Here is a 12,409-nt window from a genome sequence, read left to right as displayed (position 1 = left end):
GACCCCCCATGGAAGGACAGGGCCAGGGGGGAAAGGAGACCTTCCTGGAAGGGACAAAGAGGGGAGACAAAGAACATTCCATGGTGGTGAATGAGCAGGGGTACAAGGAACGCCCCCCCCCCAACATTTGAAGGGACATGGGGTATGAGCAGGGGGATAGGGAATCTCCTCTTTGAGGGGATCTTTGTACCCCTGCCAATTTCTCTCTCTGGAAAGAGTACCCTTTTTTTCCTTGCCCTGACCCTCCCCTGGCCCTGTCCCCTCAAAGTGGGGTTTCCTATCCCCCAGCCCATTCCCATCCATGGAGGGAACCTGGCCCCACTCCATGGAGTATGCCCCCAACCCCATGCCCTGTCCCTTCACCCTTCAGAGGGGGTTTCCTTGTACCCTGCCCATTCACCTCCATGGAGGGTCCCCTGTCTCCAGCTCATGGAGGCTGCCCCTTCCCCCCTGCCCTGTCCCATCAAAGGGGGATTTATTGTATGCCTGTCCATTTACCACCATGGGGAGTCCCCTACCTCCCCTACTGATTCCTCTCAAATTAGGGTGCCCCACCCCTCTGCCCTGCCCCTCTAGTGGTGTTCCCTCTCCCCCTGCCCATTTCCCTCCATGGAGGGTGTCCTATCACCCCTGCCCTGTACCTGGAGATGAATGAGCTGGGGTACAAGGAACCTCTCCTTTGAGGGGCAGGACAGGAGGGAGGGGGCACCCTCCATGGAGTTAAGACAAAGGATTCTCCATGAAGGGGTCACGGAGTGGAGATAGGGGTCACTTCATGGAGGGGAATCAGTAGGGGGATTGGGAACACTCCCTTGACTGGAGAGGCCAGGGGAGATAGAAAAATTTCCATGGTGTTGTATGGGCTGGCATACAAGGAACCCTCCTTTAAGGGGACAGGGCAAAAGGGAGGGTGCACCTTCCATGAAGTGAGGACAGGGGACCCCCCACAGAGGGACAGGCCAGGTGGGGGGAAGAGAACCCTCCATGGAAGGGAATATGGAGGGGATAGGGAACCCCCACTTTGAATTGCAAGGAAGAGGGGAGTGGGCACCTTCCATGGGGTGGAGACAGGTGATCGTCCATGGAGGGAATGGGGAGGGGAAAAGAGCCCCTCCAGAGAGGGGAATGCCAGGGATACAAGGAAACTCTCAAGGGGGTTGTATCCCCTTGCCCGTTCCCCTCCATGGAGAGTCCACTCCCCCCGCCTTTTCCCAGCAAAGAGAAGTGGTTCCTTGAATGCCTGCCTATTCTTCTCTCTGGTGGGGCCCTTTTACTCCCTTCCTTTCCCCTCCATGGTGGGTCCCCTGTCTCCCCCTTATGGAGGTGACCTCCCTCCTGCACTGTCACCTCAAAAGGGGGTTCATTGCATGCCTGCCCATACAACACCATGGAGATTCCTCTATCTCCCCTGGTCTATCCAGTCAAGGGTGGTTCTCAATCCCCCTACTGACTCCCCTCCTTGGAGTATCCCCTGTCTCCCCTCCATGTCCTCTCCATGGAGAGTCCTTTGACCCCATTCCATGGAGATTTCCCCTACATCATACTCTGCACTGCAAAGGGGGTTTTCCTTCTACCCCTGCCTATTCATCTTGATGTAGGGTCCACTTTTCCCTGTACCCTGTTCCCTCCATGGAGGGTTCCCTATCACTCTGCTCTCTCCCCTCCATGGATGGTTCCCTATCCCCCAGCCTTTCTCCCTTCATGAAGGGTCCCATCTCCTCCTGCCCTCCCCCATCCATGGAGGGTTCCCTGCCCCCTCTGTCCTTCCCCCTTCATGGAAAGTCCCCTCTCTCCCTACCCTGTCCCCTCCATGGAGGGTTCCCTATCCCCCCTGCCCTGCCCCTTCCATGAAGGATCCCCTATCCTCCTTGCCCTGTCCCCTCCATGGGATGTTCCATCTCCTCCCTACCCTGCCCCATCCATGGAGTGTCCCTTTTCCTCCCTTGCCCCCTCCATGGAGGGTTTCGTCTCCTCCTTGCCCTGCTCCCTCCATGAAGGGTCCTCTCTCCCCCTATCCTGTCCCCTCCATGGAGGGTTCCCTGCCCCCCCTGCCCTGCCCCCTCCATGGAGGATCCCCTCTCCTCCCTGCCATCTCACCTCCTTGGAGGATTCCCTGTCCTACCTGCCCTGCCCCCTCCATGGAGGGCCCCTGTCCCCCTACACTGTCTCTTCCATGGAAGGTTCCCTATCCCCCTGCCCCAGACCCTCCATGAAGGGTCCCCTCTCCTCCCTGCCCTACCCTGCCCCCCCCAATGGAGGGTCCCCTCTCCTCCTTGCCTCCTCCATGGAGGGTCCTCTCTCTCCCTACCTCACCCTCTCCATGGAGGTTTCCCTGTCACCCCTTCCCTTTCCCCTCCATGGAGGGTTCCCTGCCCCCCTGCCCTGTCCCCTCCATGGAGGATTCCCTGCCCTCCCTGCCCTGCTCCCTCCATGGAGGGCCCCCCGTCCCCCTACACTGTCCCCTCCATGGAGGGTTCCCTATCATCCTCCTCCAGCCCCTCCATGGAAGGTCCCCTCTCCTCTATGCCCTCTCCCCTCCATGGAGGATTCCCTGTCCTCCCTGCCCTGCCCCCTCCATGGAGGGCCCCCTGTCCCCCTTCACTGTCCCCTTCATGGAAGGTTCCTTATCCTTCTGCCTTGGCGCCTCCATGGAGGATTCTCTCTCCTTTCTGCCCTGCTCCCTCCATGTGTCCCCTCTCCCCCTATCCTGTCCCCTCCATGGAGGGTTCCCTGTTCCCCTGTCCTGTCCTCTCCATGGAGGGTTCCCTGCCCCCCTGCCCTGCCCCCTCTTTGAGGGTCTTCTCTCCTCCCTGCTCCCTCCATGGAGGGTCCCCTCTCCTCCTTGCCATCTCACCTCCATGGAGGATTCCCTGTCCTCCCTGTCCTGCCCCCTCCATGGAGGACCCCTTGTCCCCCTACACTGTCCCCTCCATGGAAGGTTCCTTATCCCTCTGCCCTGGCCCCTCCATGGAGGATCCTCTCTCCTTCATGCCCTCTCCCCTCCATGAAGGTTCCCCTCCATGAAGGATCCCCTCTCCTCCCTGCCCTCTCCTCTCTATGGAGGGTCCCTTCTCCTCCCTGCTTCCTCCATGGAGGGTACTCTCTCCCCCTACACCACCCTCTTCATGGAGGTTTCCCTGCCCCCCTGCCCTGCCCCCTATATGGAGGGTCCTCTCTCCTTTCTGCCCTCTCCCCTCCATGGAGGATTCCCTGCCCTCCATCCCCTGCCCCCTCCATGGAGGGCCCCATCTCCCCTTCTCCTGTCCCCTCCATGGAGGGTCCTCTCTCCCCCTTCCCCACCCCCTCCATGGAATATTCCCTGTCCCCACTGCCCTGCCCCTTCCATGGAGGGTTCCCTGCCCCCCTGTCCTGCCCCCTCCAAGAAGGGTCCCCTCTCCTCCCTGCCCTGCCAACTATATGGAGGGTCCTCTCTCCTTTCTGCCCTCTCCCCCTCAGTGGTTCTCAACCTTTCTAATGCCGTGACCTTTAATACAGTTCCTCATGTGGTGGTGACCCCCAAACATAAAATTATTTTCATTGCTACTTCATAACTGTAATTTTGCTACTGTTATGAATCGTAATGTAAATATCTGTGTTTTCCGATGGTCTTAGTCTCTACAGCAGGGGTTCTCAACCTGTGGGTAGCAACCCAAAGGTTGAGAACCACTAGCAGGATCGCCTAAAACCATCGGAAAACAGATATTTACATTACGATTCATTAACAGTAGCAAAATTACAGTTATGAAGTAGCAACGAAAATAATTTTATGTTTGGGGGTCACCACAACATGAGGAACTGTATTAAAGGTTGCGGCATTAGAAAGGTTGAGAACCACTGCCCTACACTGTCCCCTCCATGGAGGGTTCCCTATCCCCCTGCCCTGGCCCTTCAATGGAGGGTCCCCTCTCCTCCTTGCCCCCCCATGGAGGGTCCTCTCTCCTCCCTGCCCTCTCTCCTCCATGGAGGTTTCCCTGCCCCCCTGCCCTGCCCCCTCCATGGAGGGTCCCCTCACCCCCTATCCTGTCCCCTCCATGGAGGGTCCCATCTCCCCTTGCCCTGCCCCCTCCATGGATGGTTCACTGCCTCCCCTGCCCTGGCTCCTCCATGGAAGGTCCCCTCTCCCCCTGCCCTGTCCCCTCCATGAAGGGTCTTCAGTTTTCCTGCCCTGTCCCATCACTCACAGACTCTGAGAGGTATGTGTTCTGGTCCCCAGTGTTCATCTGACCTGCTCCAGGCTGTGGCCACTGTCTGTACCTGAAGCACATCTCACCATCTTCATCTGCCTAAATCCTTCCTGGCTCTCAAGACACATGTCAAATATCATTTCAAATGTCAAATTACCAAGTCATCTTTAAAAGTATAAATCAGATCACCCTATTCTCGTGCCTAAAAGCCTTCATTTTTGTGACAGCATTTTCAACCCACCCTTAATTTGCCCACCCGCCCTCTCCTGCCTGTCATCTCCTGCACCAGCCTGACTCTCCCTGCCTTGGAGGCACTTGCTGTCACTTTGGTGGTGCCTTCCTGAGTTCTCCATGTGATAGTCTCTGTCTCAACAGCCAAGTCTGAGTTAAATATGACAAGAATTTGGGGAGCCCTTCCCTGTGTCTCTTGGGGCATCACACTGAAGAGGCCTCAACCCAGGTGTGTGGGGTATAAGCTGGCAACAGGTCACAGAGCTAAGACAGGGCACAATGGTAGGACAGGTCATAGAGGTAACCTGGCAACCACTCGAGGTCAGCCAGTTCGGCCAATGTAACCAGGTGTTCTTGTGCAGTTGCTTTTTTAAATCACTGAATGAACATTTATTCAGCACCAACAAACCCCAGACCCTCTACAGAATGTACAGAAGGTCATAAAGATAAATGCTTATATACATTACTAGAGGCCCTATGCACGAAAGTCGTGTACTGGGTGCGGGGGCGGGAAGGGTGAGTCCCTCCACCTGGCCTGTGCCCTCTCGAAGTCTGGGAACCCTCGGGGGTTGTCCGCCTGCTGGCTTAGGTCTGATCCTGCCAGGCCTAAGCCGGCACTCAGACATCCTTCTCACAGTCCAGGGCTCTCCCAGTCCAGGACCCCTCGCTCTTTACCGCTTATCTGCCAAGGAGTTGGGAGAGGCTCCCGCTACCAGGGCTGCATTTGCCAGCCATGAGCCTGGCTTCTGGCTGAGCAGGTGCTGAGCAGGGAGGGTGGGTGTGCTGCTCAGCCAGAAGGTGGCTTGCTGCTCCTTAGCACTGGCCCTGCCTCCCGACCACTTGTGAGGGTGAGGGTGATCAGGGGCCTGATGTCCGTGGGAGGGGCCGTGGGAGGTTGAGGCACCATGGTCACACCCCTGTCCCTCCTCTGAGGAGGTGCTGGAACCATGCAAAACCCCCCACCCCCTTATCTGGCTGCATCTGAAGAAGGCAGGGCAGTGCCTGGACTGTCATGGCTGGCCTGATGGTGCAGGCTTGCTGGCCCTGCCCCCTGCCCACTGGAAGTTCAGGAAGGTCTTTCTTGCCTGGGCCCTTCAGCCTGGTTTCGTCCAGAAGGTCGTCCGGAAGGATGTCCAGAAGGACGTTCAGCTGTCTAGTCTAATTAGCATATTACCTCTTTATTATATAGGATTGCCTTTTATTACAAAGCTTAGTTTTTAATTTAGGAATTTAATCATAATAGATTGATTTTTTCAAGTGTTTCAAGTTAGAGATTCTGTTTATCATAGAGATGATAAACTGTCCATAACATCATTTTCTTACATCTTACTCTTTATTTTAGAGTATTGTACTATACAGCTAGTATGTATCAATATGGAAGCATGCCTGACATTCACTGTGTATCTTTGTGCTGCTAAAATTATTTGTTTGTCATTGCACCGATACCTCACTTTATTAATTATTCTAGCTGCAGTATTTCCTCTCAAAGCAGTCTTGACTCTTGGTCCTCCACATAACATTTAGAATAAGCTTAGTAGGCTCCATTAATAATAATAATAATAATAATAATAATAATAATAATAGTAATTTTGAATATTTTAAATTATGAATTTAGTTGGGAAATTTACATCAACACAATACTGTCTTCTCATATACTAGTATAAGTACATTTATTGCTCCTTTTATTTTGTTTTATTTTTTTAGAAACCAGAGACATCTTTTATAAGATTATTTCTGCCCCTAACCACTTGCCTGTCTGCCTACCTGAACGCCCCTAACCACTTTGCCTGCCTGCCTCCTCGCCCCTACCCACCTCTGCCTCAGCCCCCACAGTGGCAGCTTCGTCCAGAATGATATCCGGAAGGATGTTCAGCTGTCTGGTCTAATTAGCATATTATGCTTTTATTATTATAGATTAGCTTCTCTTGCAAAGACTTTGTAGGGGAAGTTTGATATCTTAGAAATACAAAATTCAAAATAGTTTCTTCAACTAAGATCTGAGCCTTTCGTATGATTATGTTAAGAAGATGTTTGCCCTAACCGGTTTGGCTCAGTGCAGAGAGCATCGGCCTGCAGACTCAAAGGTCCCAGGTTTGATTCTGGTCAAGGGCATGTACCTTGGTTGCGGGCACATCCCCAGTAGGGGGTGTGCAGGAGGCAGCTGATCAATGTTTTTCTCTCATCGATGTTTCTAACTCTCTATCCCTCTCCCTTCCTCTCTGTAAAAAATCAATAAAATATATTTTTTTAAAAAAGTATCTGTTTAGAATTCACCACAGGTTCACCAGCAGTATAGTTAGCTTTGTTTTATGTACTACTAGAGTCCTGTTGCACGAAGATTCATGCAAGAAAAGGCCTTCCTTCCTCTGGTTTTGCTCCTGGCCACCCAGGAGCCTACAAGTCCTCGCTCCTGGCCGTCTGGGAGCCTGCAAGTCTTTGCTCCTGGCCAGAGTGCTGCTCCTGTAGCTCCCTCCGCCTTCTGACCTCCCCCTCATAGCAGGTGCCCCGCCCTGCCTGGCTGCTCTGTGCCTGTGTATTTAAATTAACCTTCCATCATTTGCATACTTCTGATTGGCTGGTGGGCGTTGTGGAAGTATGGTCAATTTGCATATTTCTCTTTTATTAGTGTAGATTGCTACTTAGAATGAAAGTAGTAAAATAAAAAAGTGAGTATGAAGATTTTATGTAATATTTTATTGATTTTCTTTATATGCCAATTTACAGATAATGGCAAATTTAGATTTTCTGTATTTTTATCATTATAGAAATGGAATAGATATTTCCTTTTCCTTCAGTTTTAACCAGAATGACAACTTTTACTATTATTATTTTTAATGAACAGATTTTTAAATGACTACCATGCCCTCATTCTTTTCAACTTACTTTTTTTAACTATATTTCTTTCTCAGTAATGGCTTCAAACCAACTGAATTAGTATATTTAACACACAGAGGGGATAAATGGTGATAGAAGAAAATAAACTAAAATGTTTTTTAAAAGAAAAATAATAGACTGACAAATCTCAGAGGGAAGAGGGAGGGAGGGATGAGATTAACCAAAGAATTGATGTGCATATATGCATTACCCATGGACTCAGACAATAGGATGGTGAAGCCCTGGGGCATGGAAGAAACTTGGAGGTGGGCACAAGGACATAAAAAGGAGGGTATCTTCAATATTTTCAACAATAAAGATTTTTAAACATAGAATTTCATTGTGTACATTTCTCAGTTTTTTTAAAAGCAACTATATATATATTTTGTTAATTTTTTTCTTTTCTTTATTTAAAAATGGCAATGATTAGACAATTTTATATGACAGAATAAGAAATAGATCTTAACAAAAATGTAAAGAAAATGATAGTTATTGTAATCTCTATTACCAGCAAAGGCAATGTTTTAGGTATTGTTCTACTCTTCTGTTAATCTACATATCGCTGAGGTTTGCATTTTCTTTGAGCAACAATTTTCTGAACAGTGCTATTAAATGTTAAATTCTGATATATATTTAAAGATAGATAGATAGATAGTATACATAGATAGATAGAGATAGAGATGATAGATAGAGATAGAGATAGAGACAGAGATAGAGATAGAGATAGAGATGAATGTCAACCCTTTTCTACAAAACTTGTGAAGCTACCAACTGTTTAACATTTCTATCAAGGATAGATCAATTAATGTGGTGACACAAAGAGTAAAATTATCATATGGTAGTAAGGGATGGGGGAAAATTGAGAATTGAAAGGGTTTATTTCTTGTTGGCTCTACACTTCCATTGCAATTAGGTCAGGTGTGCTGATTATCAGTCACTAATATACCTAGGCTGATGCAGGATGCATTACCCGGAACATTGCCAACTGCTGTATCATACACCTGGAGAAAGAGACAACTAGGGGAAGACAGAGGCAAAATTTGAATTTTCTTCATTCTATTTATTTGCAGTCACACCCATTTGTTCCCTTCTATCATCCCTAATCCTGACAACCAGGAATCTGTTTTCCATAGATATAGTCTATCGCTTATATAATGCTATATGAATGGAATCATATAGTATGTGAGTGTTGAGATTGGATTCCTTCATTCAGTGCAACACCCTCAATGTTCATCCATGTGATTGTGGTTCATCAACAGTTTGCTCTATTTTATTGCTGAGAATATGACCCAGTTTGTTTAACCACGAATCTACTCAGGGACATTTTAGTTGTTTTCAATTTTGGGTTATCATGAATAAAGTTGCTATGGACATTTATGTACAGGTTGTGTTTGGCATCATTTTTTATTTCCCTGGATAAATGCCCAGGTTTGCAATTATTAGGGCATATGGTAACCATACATTTAGGCTTTTGTAGGTTTTTTTTTTTTTTTGGACAAAATTTCATAGTGCCTTTATCATTTGACATTCAAACAGCAACAAATCCCATATCTCTGCATCCTTGCTAGCATTTGGTATTGTCACTGTTTTTATTTAAGATAACATTAATATATGTGTAGGTATATCTATCCTGGTCATAATTTACATTTCCCTAATGGCTAGTGATGTTGAACATCTTTTTATAGACTTATTTGTCATCCATATATTGTCTATTTTTGCATTTATAATGTTCTGTATCATTCTTATATTGTCTCTGTGTATTGTAGTGTGTGTGTTGTGTGTATATGATAAATTCTCATTGATTGGTTTAGGAAAAACCAATTACCTGCACACCGCTAAGGTAATTTCACTATTCCACGCATTATGTCCCACTGAACATCAAAATATCATTCATTTCTACTTGGGAAAAGGCATGACTTTTTTTCTGGTAATTTACTAAGTAATTTGATATCTATGAATAAATATAGCATATAAAACTTATAGTTACCTCGTAATTAGCCAACCCCTCCAACTTATTCTATCTTTTAAAAAGTTATCCAATCCAGAAACAAAGATTTATTAAGTTAACTGGAGTTACACAGTCATCAAGGCAGAAATGATTGTGGTTAATTTTTTTTAATCCAATTGACATTATAAATTATGCACAGATCTCATGGCTACATCTCAAATGCCAATTCAATATTTCTAGCTTCCAAGGAAGTGTCCACTTCAAAATTTTCAATCTAACAAGATGCAAAATACTTTCCCATTTCTATTATGTTTTGAAATAAACTGATTACTTATGTATTTATGCAGAAACACCATTTCTATATAAATAACGGGAAATCAACTCAATATTAAAGAGGTCGGAATTCTGATAAAACAGAGCTATGATTAGTTTTGCTGTCTTTGTTCTAATTTATGCAACACAAGTTACTTTATAAGCCCTGAACTCCTTTGAAATACATTTAAGTAAAAACTTAAAATTGATTAAAATGCAAAACTTCACAGATAACATTTCCTAGAATAACTCCTATCATCTGTGATTCCTGGGTTTGATTATATCCACTTTCATATTCTTTCCTCAACAGCAGAGCAATTCTAACACACTGTGTAGCTGGATAGTCTTATAACTGCACTTAGGAGGCCTATAGAGGCCTATAAACATGTTAGAACATAATGGTTAAGAGCCAGGGCTCTTTGGTTCAAAACCTATCTCTGTAACTTACTCTCAGAGTGAATCAGGGCAAGTAATTTTGGCTTTTGCACTTTACAATTTCTTCATCTGCAAAATAGAAAAGTGATGGAGCATAGATCCTTGAGCTTGGGGGAGCATAAATTGAGATGGCACACATAAAGAGTTCAAAACTGGCTCATTAAAATAATACATGTTAGCTATTTTATTATTGTTTATATATGATAAACAACAAACAATTAGAATTTAAATCTTAAAACATAACATCATTTATATTAGCACTCAGAAAAAAATGTAATACTTAGATATTCAGGTATAAACCTAACAAAATATGTACAAGATATATGTGAGGAAAACTACAAAGCTCTGATGAAAAAAAGCCAAGAATAACTGAATAAGTAGAGAGGTATTCCATGGTCATGGATAAGATAACTCAATTTTGTCATGTTACCAGTCCTTTCCAACTAGACATATAGATTCAACACAATCCAAATTCCAACAATTTATTTTTGTGGGTATTGACCAACTGATTCTAAAGTTTATATGAGAAGCAAAAGATCCAAAATAAGCAGCACACTATTGAAGCAGAAGAACAAAATTGGAGGATTAATGTTACCCAACTTCAAGATGTACTATAAGGTTGCAGTAATCCCAATAGTGTGGAATTGGGAAAAGAATAGACAAACAAATCAATGTAACCAGATAAAGAGCCTAAAAATAGATTACACAGAGAGAGTCAACTGATCTTTGATGAAGGAACAAAGGCAATACAATCTAATTAAAATAATATATAAAGCAAAAGTTTAATTAAATTTAAATTTAATTAAATTAATTTACATTTTATAAAAATGTATATTAGTTTTAAGGTAATAAAGAAATAGGCATATTATTTATCATATGGTATCATATGAATAACTATAAATATAAATAAAAATGGCAATATATATTTTCTCTCTTCGTCATTGTCAGGTAGTCTGACTAAAGTTTGAAGAAGTAAAAAGTACCAGTTTATATTGCTTTTGAATTTATTTAAATTTTCTTTCCATGTTCCTGTGTTTCCAGTTTTATAAATGAACAAAATAAATATATGTATTTATATTATGTTTCAAAATATAAAATAGTAATAAATATAAAAAGCTGTATAACAAAAGGATATAAATGTTTTTCTTTTTGCTATTTTCCTGGGGAGTCATAAGAAGGCTTAGCAAAAAAACAAAAACAAACAAACAAAAAAACAACACAAACAAAAGCAAGCTATAAAACACAGTCATTTATTATCATAACTTGAATAACTAAGCAAACTATTTTTTCAAGTTTTATATGCGTTTTTACAGAAATTATTTGAATAAGATTTTGTGAATTTAACTATGTTATCATTAAAGATTAATTAATTAAAGATTTGTTAAATACCTATTTAAGCCAGTCATTATGCCAGTTCATAGAAACACAATAAAAAAAAAGAAGCCACAGTTTTTGCTCAAACAAGGAGGAGATATAGCTGACTTTTAAAAATGTAAAATTCTATACTAGAAAAAATATCTTCTATGTTACCACAAGAGAAATAGATCATTTGGAACAGGTTTACTAAAATTGTTTGAAAAGCAAGACCTTGAAAATAAGTAGAACCTCAAAATATGAAAGATAGTCTAATGGAGTGGGTAATAAGTTCAAGTATTAGGGAGTGTATCAGATGAGGTGGATTAGTGGGCCAGAGACAAAAATATTTAAGTTAGCAGAAGTTCATTGGTACATGAGAAAAGTAGTTTAATCCAAAAAAAAGACCTTTGGTTTTATTCGATCAACACTAATAATTATTGAATTATTTTTACCATAAAACTAATATACAACAAATAACATTTCAGGAAGATTATTTTGAAAGCCATATTGAGGCCAGATTAAGTAGAAAAAGACCAGAAACAAAGATACAGCTTACTAAAGTATTGTATTATTTTTGGACCTGCAATTTGTTATTTAGTGGGAAGATGAAAAAAAGAGTACATGGAATCTTGCAAAACGAAATTAAAATCATTTTGTTTTCCTACTTGCTTGCTTGTTTTTACCATTTTCACCTTTTATAGAAGCAAAATGACCTTGTCCAATAAAGAGTAATGGTATATATTTTCATAAGTGAAAGATAATAAGTATAACATTGTGTTCTTTGCTTATTTCAGTTAATATAACTGATATTTTAATTCCCATCAATATCTCCAAAATTATTATTTTAACAATAATTTAATTTTAAATCTCATATTTAGTATTATCTTTTCTTCCCAAAAACTATATCCAAACATTGCAAGAAGTAGTGTCTCTACTTCTCTAAATGACTCATGTTAATAAAAATTGTTTTTGTATCAACCTTAACATCAAACTATCTAAATTTCATAGACCTTTTAATGATCTATAAAGTTATGGCAATCAGACCAATGGAGCATGGGTTTGTTTATTA

Source organism: Plecotus auritus, assembly GCF_963455305.1.
Source record: "Plecotus auritus genome assembly, chromosome: 8".
Taxonomy (NCBI): domain Eukaryota; kingdom Metazoa; phylum Chordata; class Mammalia; order Chiroptera; family Vespertilionidae; genus Plecotus; species Plecotus auritus.
This window is presented reverse-complemented; position numbering follows the sequence as displayed.